At 41.8% G+C, this 13,066-nt stretch overlaps 1 protein-coding gene across 4 annotated transcripts in view; it reads right to left on the bottom strand.

Moving 5' to 3' along the window:
* The window catches only part of RGL1 (ral guanine nucleotide dissociation stimulator like 1), a 246,472-nt gene that overhangs the window by 128,455 nt on the left and 104,951 nt on the right, over positions 1-13,066 (bottom strand). The window lies entirely within an intron of this gene.

The following is a 13,066-nucleotide window of genomic DNA, read 5'->3' as shown; positions in this document are numbered from 1 at the left end:
CTCTTCCCTCTCGTGCTCTCTATCTCTCATTCTCTCTCTCTCAAATAAATAAATAAAATCTTTTAAAAAATTTTTTAAAAAAAGAAAGGGGCACAGAATGAATAAACATTTCTCCAAAGAAGAGATACAAATGGCCAACAGGTACATGAAAAGATGCTTCACTGTGCCTAATCATCAGGGAGTTGGAAATCAAAACCACAATAAGAGATCACCTCACACCTGTAAGGATGGCCATTATTCAAACAAACAAAGAAAAAAGTGTTAGCTAAGATATGGAGGGGAGGGAAACCTTGTATACTGGTGGTAGGAATATAAATTGGCTCAGCCATTATGGAAAAGAGTTCCGAGTTTCCCTGATAAACTAAAAATAGAACTACCTCATGATCCAGCAATCCCACCTCTGCATATTCATCCAAAACAACTGAACTAAGGATCTGGAAGAGGTATTTGCATTTCCATGACCAAATTGCAGCACTATTCATAATAGCCAAGATGTGGAAGCAACCTAACTGTCCATCAGTGGATGAACAAATAAAGGAAATGTGATATGGACACACCTACTATGGAATTTTATTCATCTTTAAAAAAGAAGGAAATCCTGTAATATGCCTACTATATGGATGGACCTCGAGAGCATAATGCTAAGTGAAAGAAGCCAGTCACAGAAGGACAAACACTGCTTCACTTATGTGAGGTATCTAAAGTAGTCCAACTCATAGAAGCAGAAAGTACATGGGGTGCCTGGGTGGCTCAGTCGGTTAAGCATCTGCCTTCGGCTCAGGTCATGATCCCATGGTCCTGCTCAGTGGGGAGCCTGCTTCTTCTGCTTGCAGCTCCCCCTGCTTGTGCACGTTCTCTCTCTCTCTCTCTGACAAATAAATAAATAAAATCTAAAAAAAAAAGAAAGAAAGAATGTAGAGTGGTGGTTGTCAGGGGCTGGGGGAAGGGCAAAATAGGGAGCTGCTGTTCAATGTGTATAAAGTTTCAGTTATTCAAGATGAAAAAGTTCTGGAGAACTACTAGACAGCATTGTGCTTATAGCTAACATTATGTGCTGTGCACTTAAAAATTTGATGTCAGGAGAGAAGCAAAGATCAATCCTCAAAACATAGGATATTGCTAGAGATTGTTTCATATTGCCATATTTGGTGGTCACTGATAAGTCGGTAGCAATACAAGGATCCTAGGATTTCACAGGAAAGAGGACAGATATATGGAAGAACCCCAAATTGGAGGGAAAAACTTTCTTACTTTACAGTTTCACCAGAGCCAATAAAGAGATAGCTGGTTAAGAGCAGACATAAGCAGCTGATTTAAGAGAATCTACCTACAAGTGGAAATATGTAGTTTATATATTCCCTCCATGTATTTATCTATTCACTGGCCTCTCTTCCTAGATTTTATTCTACCTCTCTGGCTGCAAGAAAAAGTAAATACACAAAAACTATAGTAGAGTGTACTTATGTAGGCAGCATGACATGGAGTAATACTTATGTGCCTGGGTGAGTGAGGGGACATCTGGCATCTGAAAGCCAGAGTTTGAATCTCAGTTCTAGAAGCCTTCCAACCAAGGGACTGACCTTCACTTCTCACAGCCTGAGTGTCCTCATCTGTTCCCCTTCAAGCTTATCAGGAGTGTTAAATAAACTATTATATAAAGCACCAAATCGAGTTCTTGGAATATAAGAGGCCTTGAGTAAAAATGTATCTCCTTCCCTCCCTAACCCCCACACTCTTTCCCAGCATGTTCTTTGCATGTTTGGTTGTTTACTTGGATAATAAATTGTACTGCATGACAGAAAAATAAGGACAGTGCAGGTATAACAGACATTGTGCTTGGAAATAAATACTTAGAAACTTGTCTGGAAAATGGCAACATTAGTGTGAGATGGTAAGATATGGGAAGGCCTTGGTTTTGTCCTCAAACTCAATGCTGGACTGTAAGGTCTTAGGCCCAGTCAAAACTTTAGAGGAAAACAGTCCTAGGAGAGCAGTAAGAATAACAGCAACAACAAATATGTGAAAAAAACTAAAAAGCAAGAGGTGAGGATTCTCCTTCCACACGTTAGCAGCGCTGAGTGCATATCACCTCTACTTGCCCATGGCCCTTACCTAAACAGATGAGTTTGAAAACTTTTCTCGCTTTGAGTGAAACCAACAATGGCCCTTTTGCAATATTTTATTTATAAACTATATCTTCAGCAATTTGTAATTCCCTAAAACTTTTTGGTGGAGGACGTAAGGAAATAAATCTGTTAATTCTTAACCCCTTTCCTCCAACAATATCAATGTATTGTCAAACTGCAAATGACCGAATCCTTTCAACCTCCCTATGAAACACTTCTTCCTAGTCTTAAGTCTTGCAGGCTGGATGGTTCCTCAATGAACCTTCCATATTCGGCCTCCCACGATCAGCTTTGCATCCCACCATGGTTGCTCCCAGGTCTGCTAACTGGGATTGCCCCCATTCACCTCCTCTTTGCTTGAACTTTCGATCTTGCTTTGCAAAGGGTAAAGAACCAGCCATGCTTGGTCAAAGATGACTTGCTTCCATTTTCTGAGGGCCCAAAATGTTTTTACTAATTATCATAGAGATACTACAAATTAAAAATTCTCAGTGCTCTGTTATTAGGTTCTCTTATTTAGGCAAGCAAATTACAAGCCAATTTTAGATGGACCTATTAGAGCTAAAGAAGAGCCTGCCACAGGGGGTAGAAAATGAAGACAGAAGAAACATAAACAAACAGCAGGACAGATGGTAGGCCAAAGGCAAAGGACTCCTCTGGCCATGATGGCTAATATTTTCAACTAATAGTTTACCAATTACTGGCATTTACTCTTAATTGATGCTGATGATACTTGCCTGAGGAAGAAGTTAGTTATTAGAATACTATTTGTAACTTGGGCTAATGAGCATTATTACCTCATCTAATTATAGATTTCTGTAAAAGAAAAAAGACAGAGATTTATTCAGATGGTTGAAAAGATCAAAACATCCAACAGTCATCTCAGACATGATGCCAGGTCTGTGTGATTTATAATAAAACCTTCTGCAAAGTGGAGGATGGGTGACCTGATGCCATGAAGGGCTTTGACCAAGATTCTGGGTGGAGCTGGGAGGAGGGCAATTAGCCAAATCATATCCTGTTTTAGGGCTAAAGGAACAACCTTTTTCTATTATAATGGTACTGAAGTGGTACTGAAAGCTCAAATGAACCAGAACTGCTAGAACATTGTGACTAAGAGTGATGGCTCCAGTCAGAAATACCTAGATGTGAGTCCTAGATCCCTCACTCCTCTCTGAAGCAAGATCTTTCATATCCCTAAACCCACACAAAATAGGAATACAAACACATTCCTCACTGGCCCACACTGAGAATTAAATGAGATGATACACATCAAGCCTTTAGCACAGTATCCAGCACCAAGGTAAAATCTCAGTGAATGTTGTCTGTTGTTGGTTTTGGTCGGATCAACAATTTGCAGAAGCTAAGAGAGACTGCCTATATTAAAACTCAGACACATATATCAAGTAACTCAAGATTTTGCAGCTTGAAGCCAAAAATTCATGTTGCAGTGAACCCAGAAAGAACTGTAAGCCCCACAAACTGTTCAGTCAATGAGCAACATTTACTGAGTTGCTACAAAGCACAGAAAGATACTGTGTCTGGTATTCTTGCCCACCTCATTCCACCTCCATACAGTGACCAGAGTGGTATTTTCAAATCACCATAGCATCCCCTCCTATTCTTAAATCCCTCCAATGGCTCACCATTGCTAAGGATAAAAACCTAAATCCTTTTCATATCCCACAGGGCCTTGCCCAGGTTGGCCCCTGCCTACCTCTCCAGGCTCCTTTCACTCAATTCTATATACATTCTCTGAGCTCCAGCAACCCTGGTCTTTTTGCAATGTCTTCACTACATCTGGCCCCTGTCCATTGCAGAGCCTTTCCACCTGTGATTCTCCTTCTTGGGACACCCCTCCCTCTTCTCCTCTCCCAACTGGGTTCAATCCCCCATTTATGTGCTCTCCTGGCACCATGATCTTCTCTTTGTAACTCCACCACAGTCATAACTTTACATTTCATTGTGTGATTCTTTGATAAATATATGTTTCCCCCAAACTCTATGAGGGCAGGGGCAATTTATTTTTTTCTCTTCATGGTTCTCTAGCACCTCCCACAGTGCGTAGCACATGGGAGATGCTCAATAAATAACTATGATCGATTGATAGGTACAGACACATAAAGCCATGCTGTAAATTCAGTAAGTGCTTTGTAATTGTTGAGTGATATAAATAAATCTTAGATGTTGTCTCTACCTTAAGGTTGTTTGTACTCTAAAAGCAAGGAAAGGACATCAGGGGAGAAACTGGAAAACGACTCCATAAAGCCACAGGTCAGCAAGTCCAGATTAAGACAACAGGGCCAACAGAGCAATGTGTCACTGAGAGGACATGACCACCTCCATCAGGAGGCACACAATCCTAAAGGACTTGCAGGTCATTACAGTCTTTATTGAGATTGTGTTGACCATGACCTTTGAGGAAAAAGAGAAACATGGACTCGGAGGAAGAAAAGACAGACTTTCAGCAGGAGAGATGGCAGGCAAGTCAGAGGATGGTATTTGGTTGGAGAAGAGGCTCATATAGTCGGATAAAGTAGCTGGATGGCAGAGATTCTGGAATTTTTCTTAAAAGGAAATCGAAATGATAAAACAGAAGGTGAACAAGATGATTATAATACTTGTCCATAGGTTGGTCAGAGGGGGACAGCATAGAGACAGAGCGATCTGACAGAAAACAATACAATAAAGTACATGCATGCCAAACAATTAACACCCAGGCTGAGACAAGGGTTTTGAACTAAAGAAAGGAATTGGGGTGACATTTTGGAAAAATAAATGTCACAACTTAATGACAGGCAGCATGTTGCAAGTAAATGAGAGGGGAAAGCAAAGTTTTAAGACTGGGATTGACAAGGGGACATGGAAATAAAGAGAAATAAATAATAAAGGACTCCGCTTTCGGGAGGAAATATCAGCTCAGTTCTGGGGAGAAAGAAAAAGATATTGAAGAGTGATAGGAAGGAAAGATAAACACTAGCCGCAAGTGGTTGCAAGTTACTATGTATATGGGAAGTTGTTCAAGACCATGAATTCCCATGATTCCTCCTGAGTGGAAGAGAAGCAGAGTCTACACAGTCTCAAGATGTGCCCACAACTGGACACCAAACAAAAATAACCAGAGAGGAAAGCAAGAGGGAAAGAGGAAAAAAGAGAGCTTAGGTTATGGAAACTAATGCTGAAGGAAAGCTCACTGTGATTAAAAATTCTCAAATACACTCAAGTCAGTCTTGGAATACAGTCAATGGACTTTAGAATGCTTCAAATGACACGTGATTTATCTCCTGTCATTATCACAAGACGTTACACATATTTGAAGAGGATTTTCCCTGTTTAAAAACATATAAATTTTTTTTCTAAATTATCACCGGTCATTCTATTCTGTGACACTCTTCAATAAAATGTAACCAAAGTTAATTGAAAGTCTTAGTGTGGTCAGTTACATAACACTAGAATTGCTGAATAGCTTAAATGCGGTGTTTTCCCAGAAATATTTGTCTGTTGGATGAAACCAAGAATGGAAAGTTTCTGCCTTAAAGGAGAACTTTTGAGAAGGTGGAAAGGAAAGAAAAACATATATAACGGAAGTATCACTTTAACAATAATTAACCAGTATGCTGCAAACAGGGAACTACTCCCACAGAAACACACAAGAACACAAAGAAAAGTGAATTTTACCACTTTGGAGAGCTGACTGTGGATTGCACATCAATTATCTAATGTCTTTTTAAAAAAACAGAAAATATCTCATATATTGCCTTTGCCAGGAATAAATTTAGACAGATCTTTGGTTCTTGTTATTTGCCTGTTAATGCTGGCAGAATCAACTCATGCTAACCCATACTGATCCTGTTTTGTCTAAGACATGAGGTAAGGTTTATAGGATGGAATTGTGTTTAGTTTGGGGCAGGAGATGGGGTGGAGTCATTACCTTGGTTTATTCAGGATCTTCTAGATAGGCAAATAGCTACTGCTCTAGAAATCTGCATATAGCCCTCACTCCTTTTCCTTCAACGATAACGTGCATGCATGTGTGTGCGTGTGTGTGTATGTGCACACGCACACGTGTGCTGTAGGAGGCAGAATTGATAGGCTGGCCTTCATCTTGAACCTTAATCATAGAAGATAATGACTGCTCCAAAATAACATAAAGGCACTGTAAAGAAATGACAGAGCAATTATAAGTTACATGGCAACCTTATAACAAAGTAATATATTTTTGCTTTATAGCCAAATAAGTCATATATTTTACATTATTCAAAGGAATTTCTCTCCTGTAACTTGCCAGGATGCCATCCTATGAAATTAGCACATCCAGTGCCACAGGAAACCACACCACCCTTGGTTGAAGGCTGCATGACCTTAGCATGAAGGCCAGCTGGCGTTCTTGGCATACATGCCCAACTTCTGCTCAGTTTTTGGTCTTCCCCACCTGAAAAGGCTTGCAGGGAAAGTGGGGATTGGGCAAGCGGTGAGACATTCCTCAATTGGATTAGTTCTATAAATCTACACCAGACTCAAACTGCCCCAAGAGGGTACAGAAGGCCCTAGAATCAGTTCCAGGTACTGACAAGAGATTAAATTCACTGTTAGTGTAGAATCCAAGGATTCCAGGACAAAAGTGGACCTCCCAGTACGTTGTCACAACAGGGAACCCTGTGGACAGGGGCGTCATCCTAGGAGGGGGAGCAACAAAACAGAAAAAGCCTGGCTCTATTATCTCATAGAACAAAGTTACCAGACCAGTCCTGGACTGCCTATCTCTGGACTGTTTTGCAAGAGAGAAAGAGAATTCCTTCTTGTTTCAAGTGTTATAAATTTGGTGCTCTGTTACAAGCAGCCCAACCTATATCCCAATTAATATACCTATGAAATAGAACAGAAATCAGTAAAGGTAAGAGAGTTATTTAGCTAGAGGCTAGAGCATTCTAAGCAATTCTAAGATTTACTGTGATATACTCTGATTCAAAAATTGTTCTGGGTTCTGAAAGGGATTCCTTTACCTATTTATTAACTCATTCATGAAACAAATATTTACAAAGCATCTACTATATATCAGGCACTATGCTAGGTAGGCATTGTAGAAATAGCTTTCAACAAGACAGTTGCAGTATCTGCCTCATGGTGCTAATGGATTGAAGGGAGAAACTGACAAAGCATGTACATTACGGTATGATAAATGCCAACAGAAAGATTGTTATTGGGAGGTACAGACTGTGCCTATAGGATTCAGGGAATTATTCCCAGAGAAAATGGTCTCTAAGGCAAGATCTGAAAGCCGAGATGGAATTAGAAGAGGAAAGGGGTGGGGAGGGGGTGGAGGAGAGAGCCATCCAGGCAGAGGGAACAGAATAAGAGAAGGCCCCAGACTTAGAGGAATCACAGATCAAGCAGAATCCTAGGCGTGGCCCTAGTTCACAAAACATGCCAAATAAGCTGTTCATTTTTCCTAAAAAAGAAGTAGTGCTATATCTTCACTCTGTGAACACTAATTCATCGAAATAGTATAATATACCAACTGGATGTATGTCTCTTGGAAACACAAGGCATGCTTTTGTTTTATTTTATGTAATCCAATAATCACTCAAATAATCCTCTGTAAAGGGTCAGGTAAATAAATAACTATTTTAATGATTTTACCAGAGCGCATACTAGGTGTACAGCACTGAATTACACATACTGGCCCTGCATCTAAAGTAAGGGAGGCCAACAAGCAAATGAACAAAGTAAGCAGGCAAGAGGGAAGGGTGTGACTATGGCCTTCTATGGAACCATCCAGACTCAATTCCAAGTCAGAATGCTAGTGTTGCAGGTTGTCCCACTTAGAACAACCATCTCGGGACACCGCAGGTGAGAGTCTGGCACGTGTCTGGGTGCAAGAATACAGGCTAGATGGAAGGGCCTCTTCCAAGTCCCACCTTGGAAAGACTCAGTGTTAGTGCTATACCCGACCAGGGAATGGGAGAGAAGACCAGACAATAAGTTCTCTTTTGAGGGGGAAAAAGGCAACTTTAGATATTAAAGGCTGTGAGCCTCCTAAAGACTTCAGGTAGGAATAGAATTTCCAGGCGGTGGGGAAGGGGTTTAGGGAAGCAGGGTAGACAGGAAGAAGAGAGCAATGCAAACAGAGGGAAAGGCATGAGCCCAAGCTTAGAGGTCAAATGGAAGGTCATCATAGACCAGACAAAGAGGAGGCCGCCTGGCCTAGCCACACTGCCAGAGCACAGGTCCCCATTGCACCTCCTGCTCACTCTCTCACCAGGGCATTCCCTGAGTCATACTGTGGAAATGGGTCACTTCACGTAGTGTAGACTATCCAAGTTCCTCTGTACTAGGGTGGTTTACTTGAGGTTTACATGCCTCGGGGTAGGTCAAGATTACGTACAATTTAGTCACCACACCATGACTATCACCTATTTGAAGGCATAGATATTTTTGCATTGGTAATTGGCTTTTTGTCACTGCAGTTTACAAAGTGATTTTACACATATTTGTTTCCTTAATCCTCACAACCCCCCAAATAGAGGTACTAGCTCCATTTTATAACCTAAGAAAATGAAATGTCAAGACCACAAAGACAATGTAAATGCAAGAGCTGTGTCTTAAATCCAAGTCTTTTGACTCCAAAAATCCTGTTGCTTTCAAAAGAATACACTTTTACACTTCTTGTGATGAGCACTGAGTATTGTATAGAATTGTAGATCACCACACTGTACACCTGAAACATAACACCGTGTGTTAACTACACTGGAATTAAAATTTTTAAAAATAATAAAATAAAGTAAGAATACACTTTTGTTCTTAGAACATTTGTTTGCCTCTTTGCTGTTGCTTATATTATTTAGGACTTTTGGCACCTGATAAAGTTCAGCAGTTCTTCATACCCATTAGTAATTAGAGGTGCATTCACACCTGTTGCCTGCACTCAAGATTTACGTCCTTACTGGCTCTTTCATGAGTGTCTCATCCTTTTCATTCCTGGTACCACTGTCTTGGTTCAGGATCATACTGCCTGGCATGATGGCCCCATTTCTTCATTCATACAGCCCCATTTCTTCATTCATACAATCATGCAGGTAGCTGCTGTAGCCCAGGTACTGTGTGAGGTGCTGGGCATGCGGTGGGGATCAACCCAGAGTCCCTGCTTTCGAAGAACATAATTCTGGGGAGGACAGAGGCAGGTCAATCAGACCTTACCGAGAATGTGAGAAGGCTATAATGTAGCACATGGTGGGGCCCCCTAGCATCAAGGAGAGGCATCTATTCTAGAGTCAAGGAGTCGGGGAGGCCTAAAGCTGAGAATTTAATGGGAAGGAAGCAAAAGTTAGCCAATGAGAAGGGGGAGAAATGCTCAGTTCAGGAAGAGGAGTGGCATGAATGCTGAAGAGAACAGTAATTTCACAGATGGAACTCAATATGGTTTGATCTGCCCAAAGGATGAGTGCAGTGAGGAGGGGTAGTTGAGAGATGAGGTCAGCATCAGATGACAAGAGCTTGGGAGCCACGTTGAAGAGTCTGGACTTGATCCTGGGGGCCATGGAGACCATCGAAAGGTTCCACACAGCAGAGTTACACGAGAAGACTTGTATTTTAAAAAGATCTGGACTGTGATAGGGAGAAGGGATTCAAGGGACACTGCCCCCATAGAAATATAATGTGAGTCACTTACATAATTTCAACTTTTCTAGAAGCCACATTAAAAATGTAAAAAGAAACAGGCAAAATGAGGATTGTATTATTTAACTTAATATACTAATTTGAACACAATGGTTTATTTAACCTGCAGCCTTAGAAAGAGGTGTGGAGAGAAGTGAACACACTGGAGAAGTATTTGGAGAAGAGGAAGAGAAGAAATTTGTGACGGTAAGGACTCATTTAATTCATTTTGCACACTAGCCTCAAATGAATCTTCCTGAAATACAGCTCTAATTAAGATACCCACTTGTTTTCACTTTTCCATTCTTCACCTTTCGCCTACCAAGGAAAGCCCCAACTCCTTAGCCAGCAGTGGACCCTGCCTTTCCTCCAGCATCTGCACTGTCCCCTCCCCACTGCTGGGCCTCTTCGCTCCCACCTGCAGACCCCACATCGAAGAGCAGTCATAACCTTATGCAGAAGGAATGAGAAGCCCTCCGCTCAGCACCCTGGAATGGAACGAGCCACTCCTACTGCTAGGCAGGCCCCCCGTTCCACGTCTGACTCCTGGCTTGGAAATCTGCCTGGTCCCTCTAGGGTGGGGGCCCTGCTTCTTGCTTTCCATTCCACTCTTTCCTCCTTCCAGAGCTTGGAAGTTTGCCTGTAAACCTGAGCATAGCAACTGGAGCCTTCCAAAGACCAACACACTTTCTTATTCCCTCACCCTCGATTACATTTCTCCATGCCACCTGTTCCTACATTTCTCAGTACCAGCACCTCCCAACCTGCAGATTTGTCACCTACCTTGCTATTCTAGCTCTCCCTGCCTAGGTGACTGCATGTCATCTGTTGCCATATCCCCCTGCCTGTCCCTTCCAATGGTGCGTCTTTCAGCCTAGACTCCCTCTCGGCTCCTGCCCCAGCCCTGGGGGCAGATCCAGTCTCTGCCAGTTTGCCATCTTTTGCAGTGAACCAGGCTATTTCCAACAAGGTTGTGAGCTGTGACCATTGACATTCAAGGCCTTGAATTGATGGCACTACATCTCCAAGTACCTGCCACAAATATATATATATATATTATTTCCTCTTTTATTTTGATAAATGCCAGTTGAAAGGGGGGAAGGGAAGAGTGGGAGTGAAAATCTCCATGTTTTTTTTTTTAATTATGTTCAGTTAGCCAGCATATAGTACATCATTAGTTTTTCATGTAGTGTTCAATGATTCATCAGTTACGTATAACACCCACTGCTCATCACAACACGTGCCCTCCTTAATACCATCACCCTGTTACCCCCTCCTCCCACCCCCCTCCCTTATGTAACCCTCAGTTTGTTTCCTGGGGTCCATAGTCTCTCATGGTTCATTTCCCTCTCTGCTTTCTCCCCCTTCAGATTTCCCTCCCTTCCCCTATGGTCCTCTGTGCCATTGCTTATGTTCCACACATGAGTGAAACCATACGATAATTGTCTTTCTCTGCTTGACTTACTTCACTTAGCATAATCCCCTCCAGTTCCATCCATGTTGATGCAAATGGTGGGTATTCATCCTTCCTGACGGCTGAATAATATTCCATTGTGTATCTGAACCACATCTTCTTTATCCATTCATCTGTTGAAGGACATCTTGGCTCCTTCCACAGTTTGGCTATGGTGGACATTGCGGCTATGAACATTGGGGTGCAGGTTCCCCTTCTTTTCACTACATCTGTATCTTTGGGGTAAATACCTAGTAGTGCCATTGCTGGAAACATCTTTCTCACTACACTTGTGTGCCCTTTCTTCCAGTCAAAACAATCTAATTGTTGTTTGTTACTTGCACCTCCCCCTTACAATACCTCCCTGATATATTCCTGCCAACCGCCCAGCCTGGAAAGGGCCTTCTCCCATTCCATCCCCATTTACTGAGGCATTCTTAATAAATATTAAGCCCAAAAATATGACAATCATAATCTACTGCCCACCCTGACTGGAAATTACATCTTCCTCCTCTGAACTGCTGCAGCTCATTATTTGGACTTCGATTACAGATTTTATCGCATTCCTACTTGTTTTAAATGTCTTATCTCTCTAAGGCTATAAATAAACATCATGGGAATAAGATCCATGTCTGATTACTTAGCAAAGGAAAACAGCTAGGAGAGAGGGGAAGAGTGAAAGAGAGATTTGGCTTAATTTGGCAAAATGAATAATGGTCCATCAAGGGTTGGAGCTGAACAAGCTCATACTTTCAAGTGCCTGCTTAGCATCCTTAATCAAATCATTCCTGAAACATAGGGGATGAGGGCCCCTGTCCCTACAGACTTTAAGGAAATTCACTGAGAGTCCCTTAGCTAATAATATTATTCTCTATATATGTTCCTTATTTTCTTCCCTTTTGCCTCTCTTCTTGGACTGATTACTTTCCATCTCCCCTCTATCCCTCCTTCCCTCTTTCATTCTCTCTCTCTCTCTCTCTCCCTCTCCCCCACCCCAAGTTTCCATGGCTTCCCAAAACAGATTGAATAAATCCAATCACCCAGTTTCTATTCCTTCAGTCCTTCCTTCGGGCACTGACTGGGTCCACAAGTGTGATTAAGGAGGCACAGCAGTTTCCCCACTGTGTCAACAAGGCAACTCAAGGACCTAGGGAACACAGCTACACCCTCCCCGGGCTATATTTTAAAAATTCAACGGTAGGAAAACCAGACGGACAAGTGGGTGTTCCCGTTTATGATTAAGGTGGGCCAACTGGCCTCTTGTTCCCTGTATAGCAGTGCATCTATACATGGAGATCCTACTGTCTTCTTATTTTGCCAGGGTCTATGCCACAGTGTGATGGGAATGAGTTAAGCAGACTGAACATCATTATTTGTACTCATTTTCCAGTTTTCCTCCTCGGAACTCCAGATACTTTAGAAAATATGACAACAATCTCACCAAATCCCTGTATGCAATGAGAGCACATTTCCAACAAAAATAAGGTAATTATAATCTACCCACCACAATGTCTGTACTACCTGCATTATTCTCTAATATTGAACATCTGAGTGGCTTTCATGTCTCATTTTCCTGTTCCACTGTAAAAATACAAAGTGTCAAATCCTAGGCCATGGTCAGGATTCCTATGATGCTAGACAGACATCAAAATATCAGGTTTTATGAAGAAGCATTTAACTATGATTAAACATGCTTCAAAGTGCTTTCGAGTGCTTAATCATTCCTCCCTGCTTCCCCATCTGGGTGATGAGTTCCATTTCCCCGTTGAAGCTATAGGCACTGAGTTTCCTTTAGAAGCATCAAAGAAGATTCTCTCTTGCCCCTTGATAG

The sequence above is a fragment of the Zalophus californianus genome, chromosome 10, assembly GCF_009762305.2.
Source record: "Zalophus californianus isolate mZalCal1 chromosome 10, mZalCal1.pri.v2, whole genome shotgun sequence".
NCBI classification, from domain to species: Eukaryota; Metazoa; Chordata; class Mammalia; order Carnivora; family Otariidae; genus Zalophus; species Zalophus californianus.
This window is presented reverse-complemented; position numbering and strand designations above follow the sequence as displayed.